At 36.7% G+C, this 7,822-nt stretch overlaps 1 pseudogene; it reads left to right on the forward strand.

Annotated features, from left to right (window-relative positions):
- Nucleotides 1–5,294: 5,294 nt before the first annotated feature.
- Nucleotides 5,295–7,484, forward strand: LOC112812813 (heat shock cognate 71 kDa protein-like; annotated as a pseudogene).
- Nucleotides 7,485–7,822: the final 338 nt, after the last annotated feature.

Here is a 7,822-nt window from a genome sequence, read left to right on the forward strand (position 1 = left end):
AAATGAACCCTTGCCTACCCATTTTAGGCTTCTGACTTGCAAAACTGTAAGATAATAAACTCGTGTTGTTTTAAGCCACTAAATGTGTGATCATTTATTACAGCAGCAATAGGAAAGTAATATAGGGATGCGTGTGTATATTAATCTCAGCAAGGTACTTCACAGTACCTTTAAAATGTTTCTGAGCTGAGGTGGATTAGTTAAGACTATACAATAATGTGTGCTATCAAATCTGAAACTGCTACAATAGATACACTCAAAACATGGTGTTTAAAAACATGGAATCCAGGGGCTAGGTTTGAATCCTGGTCCCGCCCTTTTCTAGTTTTATAGTCTTGGACAAGCTGTTGGGCATTTCTGTGCTTCTGCAACCCTATAAGAAAAGTGGGATTAATTATTGCAACTATCTCAGAGAGAATTGTGTGATTAAAAAATTATACAATTGATATTCACTCATTAATATTATATAAGTTAATACTTTATTTTTTATTATGTTCAGTTAGCCACTGTAGAGTACATCATTAGTTTTTGACGTAGTGTTCAATGATTCATTAGTTACATATGACACCAAATACACATCACAACACATGCCCTCCTAAATTAATACTTTTGAAATACTCAGAACGTTTCATGGCACCTAGTGAGCACTATGTAAAGGTTAGTTGTCATTATTATTAGTGACAGCCTAAAGTAAATTTTGTAGTCACAAGGTTCAAGCCTCTGTACTTGATTCTACACATTTCAGCACTTTTATCAACGGTTTGAATAATGATATTAAAAACCAGTGATATAAAATTGAGAGCTAAAATCGAAGGCCAGGCTAAAGCCAATGGAATGAAATATATTTAGGCTCAAAAAACAAAGGTTAACATCCCAAATATTCGCCAGCATCATGATATATTTATTTTAAATATATGAGTATCATCTTGTGATCATGTTCTACAGCTTGAATTGCAAATACAGTTAAACTAAGTTTTTTTTCAAAAATAAAGTGTGCAGTTTCATATATCATAGGACTAAATTATAGGACATCCATTATCTTCCTCCCTGCCCTGACCAACCCCTATGTCCAATTTTGTTGAAAACATATGGCTTATAAAGACCTAAATGTTGGCAGGTGTAATGGGGAGGAAGGGTCAGTCCAACTTCTAAATCCAAATAAGGATCATCTGATAAGTTCCTTAATGTTTGTTTTACCACTGCCATATAGAGACATTTTGGACAACTAATTTTACAATCTTATAGCTAATCCCTATAAAAGTCACCAGTGAGAATCTTCAAGGAAGGCTGGTCCATTCCCTTACTTAGCCCAACAATGGAGTCCTGTTTTGGGTACCCATGGATATACTTCTTAGGACTCAATATTTTTCATCTCATACCCAGTTAGGAGTACAGCAGCAAAATAGGTTTAGGACAGTGATTGAAAAAAATAATTTAAAAATATCAGTCATCACTTGCCTAGAGCCAGGGTCATGGGAGAGGATTGAAAGCAAAGTAGCATGAGAGAAATTTTGGAAGATGATGGAAATAATCTATATCATGGTTTCTGTGGTAGTTATATGACTGAATACATTTGTTAAAACTCATCACATCATAGACTTAAAATGGATGATTTGTATTACATATAAATTATACCTCCCTAAAGCTGCTTCCTTCCATTCGCCTTTATTCTCTTGCCCTAGAGAACTGAAGACTCCTCATTTTCATCTTGCTAAACCTGAAGTGTGTTACAGAACTCTCTTTATATCTCTTTACATATTCCACCTATTTTAAAATTTATGTTTTAATTTAAAGTTAATAAATTACTCTTTCAATAGTTATTAACTCAGACATTTTCTTACTCTACCCTCTTTACCTAAATGGAAGCATGCTCTTTACACTTTTTTCAAAATATTTCACTCGACAAAATATTTATCAAATGCCTACTAAAAGACAGTGTTATAGATGCAACAGGTAAAAGAGTGAGGAAGACAAAAACCCATGTCCTAATATACTAATATTAGGTGATAGCGCTAAGTAGAAAAATTAAGCAGGAGATGAGGATAGGAATGCTGGGATAGGGGTTATGGTTTTTGCAAAGTCTGGACAAAAGAAGACATCATGGAGAATGTACTGATTGAACATAGACTTCAAGGAGGAAAATAACTAGGTTACATGGAGATCTATCTATCTATCTATCTATCTATCTATCTATCTATCTACCTACCTATCTACCTATCTATATTTATATATGTATATATAATTAAGTTATCTATCTATCTATATACATTTATATATATATAATTAAGTTACATGGAGATATGTGTATATATACATATCTCCATGTAACTTAGTTATTTTCCTCCTTGAAGTCTATGAATGAATATAAATAGGCATCAAGTATGACTTTTCTGAGAAGAGAGGATGCTTGGAATGGTTAAAGAAGCACAGAAGTCAGAATGGCTGCAGCAGCCATTCTGCAAAAAATGCAGAGTAGGTAGAGATGAGGTCAGGCAGGTAGCAGGATGCCAGACTATTTAGAACCACATGATGGTGAGATTTCTTGGCAAGAAAGCAGACTTTGGAAAAAAAGCTTATGTGTGAGTTCTTTATTAGGGACTGTACCTCAGGAAGCAGCAGTGAGGAAGAGGGGAATACAGGCAGAAAAGAAAGGAGAGGGGGAAAAAAAAGTTTAAAAAAATGTATTATTGAGCTGGCCACTGTTACAAGTGACTGGTTGCTCCATTCATGGGATCATCTGAAAACTGCATTAAATGTTCCTCAGAGGCATTCATCTGGGGGATAAAAGTGAAATGAAAGTACATACATGTTCATAGATTGGAAATTTTATTATTGAAAATACGTCAATTTTCCCAAATTTGATGTACAAAATAAAATTCCCAGCAAGTGTGTGTGTGTGTATGTGTGTGTGTGTGTGTGTGTGTGTGTGTGTGTGTGTGTAGGGGCTAAGGGGAATGTGGAAATTGATGAATGATTCTAAAGTTTATAAAGAATTCAAGTATAGCTAAAACAACTTTGAAGAACAAAGTTGGAGGATTAATACTCACAGATATCAACATTATGATTAAGACAGTGTGGTGTTGGTATGGAGACAAACAAATCAGTGAAACAAAACAGAAAGGCCAGAAGCATAAGCACACACATAAGGGCTGAAATTATGAAAAAGTTGTCACTAAATATGTCATAGGAGAAAATCTTCGTGTGCTTGGGGAAAGGGGAAGATTGTTCCAACTATAAAGGAAAAGATTGACCTGTTGGGCTATTTTAGAAGTAGGAAATTCTCTTCATCAAAAGACACCATTTAACACTTAAGAACCCAGTATATTAAAACCTATGTAACTGACAAACTGATGAATCCACAATACACAAAGATCTGTAAGTTAATGAAAAAAGAGAAAATTCAAGTGCAAAAGGGACAAGAGATTTTTTAATAACCTCCTAAAGAAGAATACAAAAGTAGTTTATAATCCTATGAAAAGATTCTCAAATTCATTAGTAACCAGGGAAATTTAAATTAAATCTACAAAGTATATGTTCACTAGAATGAATAAAATTGAAAAGACTGAAAATGTCCAATTGGCAAAGATGTGGAGAAATGGAGCTTTCATATACTTCTTATTAGGGTATATGCTTGTAGAATTACTTTGGAAAATTATTTGGCAGTATCTACTAAATTTGCAGATATTATGCATATCCTCTAATCCAACAATACCACTCTTGAGGATATACCCAATGGAAAGGGGCATATATGTTCATTAAAAGACATAGGAAAAAATGTTCACAGAAGCATTATTCATATATCCCAAACTTGGAAACAACCCATATATCGGATAAATGAGTCATCTATTCATACGATGGCATGCTATACAACAAAGAAAAAGGGACTGCTATCGCACAAAACACCACTGATAAAGATAACACTTTGAGCAAATTAGAAGCCAGATATAAAAGAATACATACTGTGTGATTCCATTTGTAAAATGTTCCAAAACAGGCAAATAATCTTTTGTTGAAAGTCAGGATACTCATAATCTTTTATGAAAAGGCAGGGAATATGATGGGACCTCTGAGAAATAGAAACATATCATTTCTAGATCTGTGTGCGTTATATAGATGTGCACATTTTGTGAACAACTAATGCTGTTCACATGGGATTTGTTGAGTTTTGTATAAATAATACTTAAAATTTTTAATTTTATTTAAAATTTGTGCCTACATAAATGCATTTTTAGAAGTACATGAGATGATGTATGTCTCATGACTGGCATAATTGATATTAGCTAAAGGAAGGGGCTACATAATATTTGATCTTAAGTAGGACTGTGAATTAGTCTGGAAAAAGAGAGTTGTTAAGAACTGATCCCCCAAGTCTCCTTCATATTAAAAATAAAGTAAGAGGTTATGACAACTGATAAAGGAGAGAATATCACTTAGCTGCCCCTGAGAAAATTAATTATGGAGGATGGTAGAAGAGAGGGATGTCCTAAGGGCCACTGGCACATGGTAATAGAGGGTGGCCTTTGGTCTCTGTGGTGATATGTAAGTTACCAAGCTTTGGTTAGACTGAGTCGAGTACACAAGCAGAGGGTAGCACTATATTGATTTAGGTAATACAATAAGATAGGCTGCTAAATCATTCCTCTTATTCTTTTCAAAAGTAGCTACATTATAGTTGGAAAATAAATAGAAAGGACATTTATATTCATAGTATTTTATTTTTCAACAGAGGTTCTGATTTCTATTTATTAATATTTATAGATATTTACTTTATCATATATATTTACACTTAAAAGATTAACAACATTTTGTTGTGAGCAATTTCATAACATACTTCATGTTATTCCTATAAATTTATATTTTAGCATTAAATTTAGTTCATTTATGATAATTTTATTTTGCAAGTTATATTATTCTATCTGTAACACTACCAGTGTGTACATGTGTGTCTGTGTGCTTTCAGTGGCATTTAAAATGCAGTGTATGATCTTTATAAAACATAAAATCTGAAAATAAAGAGTTAAAATGTAAATATATTACCTTGTTAAAATGTCAGCATCTACATTCAGCAGGTCAAATTTATTATTTGTAATTGTTGCAGATAGGTCTGGTTTTGGGTGGAGAAAAACAGAATTTTCAGTCCTGGCTGCTATTTACTCTCAGTGTAGTCTTCATTTGTGGATTGTTGATCTGAGCCTTTATCTTAATATTAAAGAACATTTTGAAGTATTTTAGAAGGGGAATGCATCCCTAAGACAGTTTGCATGTCCTTTAAAAATGAGATTAGTGCTCATTGAACGCTGGGCTAAATCACCAGACAGCTGAATACTTCTCAAGCCGAGCCAGGCCCACACAGAAGCAACCATGTCTAAGGGACCTGTGGTTGGCATTGATCTTGGCACCACCTACTCTTGCGTGGGTGTCTTCCAACACGGGAAAGTGGAAATAATTGCCAATGATCAGGGAAACCGAACCACTCCAAGTTATGTTGCCTTCACTGACACAGAACGATTGATTGGTGATGCTGCAAAGAATCAAGTTGCGATGAACCCCCCCAACACAGTTTTTGATGCCAAACGCCTGATTGGACATAGATTTGATGATGCTGTTGTCCAATCTGATATGAAGCATTGGCCTTTTATGGTGGTGAATGATGTTGGTAGGCCTAAGGTCCAAGTAGAATACAAGGGAGAGACAAAAAGTTTCTATCCAGAGGGGGTGTCCTCTATGGTTTTGACGAAGATGAAGGAAATTGCAGAGGCCTACCTTGGGAAGACTGTTACCAATGCAGTTGTCACGGTACCTGCATACTTCAATGACTCTCAGCGTCAGGCTACCAAAGATGCTGGAACTATTGCTGGTCTCAATGTACTTCGAATCACCAATGAGCCAACTGCTGCTGCTATTGCTTATGGCTTAGACAAGAAGGTTGGTGCTGAAAGGAATGTGCTGATCTTTGACTTGGGAGGTGGCACTTTTGATGTGTCAATCCTTACTATTGAAGATGGGATCTTTGAGGTCAAATCCACAGCTGGAGACACCCACTTAGGTGGAGAAGACTTTGACAACAAGATGGTCAACCATTTTATTGCAGAGTTCAAGCGCAAACATAAGAAAGACATCAGTGAAAACAAGAGGGCAGTTCGTCGTCTCCGTACTGCTTGTGAACGTGCTAAGTGCATGCTTTCTTCCAGCACGCAGGCCAGTATTGAGATTGATTCTCTATATGGAGGAATCGATTTCTATACCTCTATTACTCGTGCCCGGTTTGAAGAATTAAATGCTGATCTCTTCCGTGGCACCCTGGACCCTGTAGAGAAAGCCCTTCGGGATGCCAAACTAGACAAGTCTCAAATCCACGATATTGTGCTGGTGGGTGGTTCTACCCATATCCCCAAGATTCAGAAGCTTCTACAAGATTTCTTCAACGGGAAATAACTGAATAAGAGTATCAACCCTGATGAGGCTGTTGCTTGCGGTGCAGCTGTCCAGGCAGCCATCCTTTCGGGAGACAAATCTGAAAATGTTCAAGATTTGCTGCTGTTGGATGTCACTCCACTTTCTCTTGGCATTGAAACTGCTGGAGGAGTCATGACTGTTCTTATCAAGCGTAATACTACCATTCCTACCAAACAGACGCAGACCTTCACTACCTACTCTGACAACCAGCCTGGTGTGCTCATTCAGGTGTATGAAGGGGAGCGTGCCATGACCAAGGATAACCACCTACTTGGCAAGTTCGAACTCACAGGCATCCCTCCTGCCCCTCGTGGCGTTCCTCAGATTGAAGTCACTTTTGATATTGATGCTAACGGTATCCTCAACGTCTCTGCTGTGGATAAGAGCACAGGGAAAGAGAACAAGATCACCATCACTAACGACAAGGGCCACTTGAGCAAGGAAGACATTGAGCGCATGGTCCAGGAAGCTGAGAAGTACAAAGCTGAAGATGAGAAACAGCGGGACAAGGTGTCTTCTAAGAATTCACTTGAGTCTTATGCATTCAACATGAAAGCAACTGTTGAAGATGAAAAACTTCAGGGCAAGATCAATGATGAGGACAAACAGAAGATTCTTGACAAGTGCAATGAAATCATCAATTGGCTTGATAAGAACCAGACTGCAGAGAAGGAAGAATTTGAACACCAGCAGAAAGAGCTGGAGAAAGTCTGCAATCTTATCATTACCAAACTGTACCAGAGTGCAGGGGCATGCCAGGAGGAATGCCTGGAGGCTTCCCTGGTGGTGGAGCTCCTCCATCTGGTGGTGCCTCCTCTGGACCCACCATCGAAGAGGTTGATTAAGCCAACCTGAGAATAGGTCTAGCATTATTCCACAAAATATTCGAAGGACCCAGATTTGTAGCAAATTCCATGGCAGTTTTAATGTTGAGCTGCTATAGTAAATAAACTGGGCATTCTTGATACTTGAATATGAAATACGTGCACAGGGAAAGGAAATGAACATTGCACTTTATAAGCACTGTATTCTTAAGTGGAAAATGCAATGTCTTAAATAAAACGGTATTTAATTGGCACCATAAAAAATGAGATTAGTATTTGATTGCATTTCCCTACATATTACAAATTTAACTGTCATAGGATAAATCTTACAGGGCTACTGAAAGATGCAGCTAAAGATTCTGACTTGATCCATGCAGTTTGTCCTTATGGATGGGGTCTTTCTGTCCTTCAGTTCGCATGTGGTACAACTTATTATCATGTTTCTTATTTTTAAAAATATGGAGTTTCTTTTTTTAATTTTTTTTATTATGTTATGTTAGTCACCCCTACAGTACTTCATTAGTTTGATGTAGTGTTCCATG

The sequence above is a fragment of the Callorhinus ursinus genome, unplaced genomic scaffold (assembly GCF_003265705.2).
Source record: "Callorhinus ursinus isolate GAN/ISIS: 27379988/994484 unplaced genomic scaffold, GSC_fseal_2.0 scaffold16, whole genome shotgun sequence".
Classification (NCBI taxonomy): domain Eukaryota; kingdom Metazoa; phylum Chordata; class Mammalia; order Carnivora; family Otariidae; genus Callorhinus; species Callorhinus ursinus.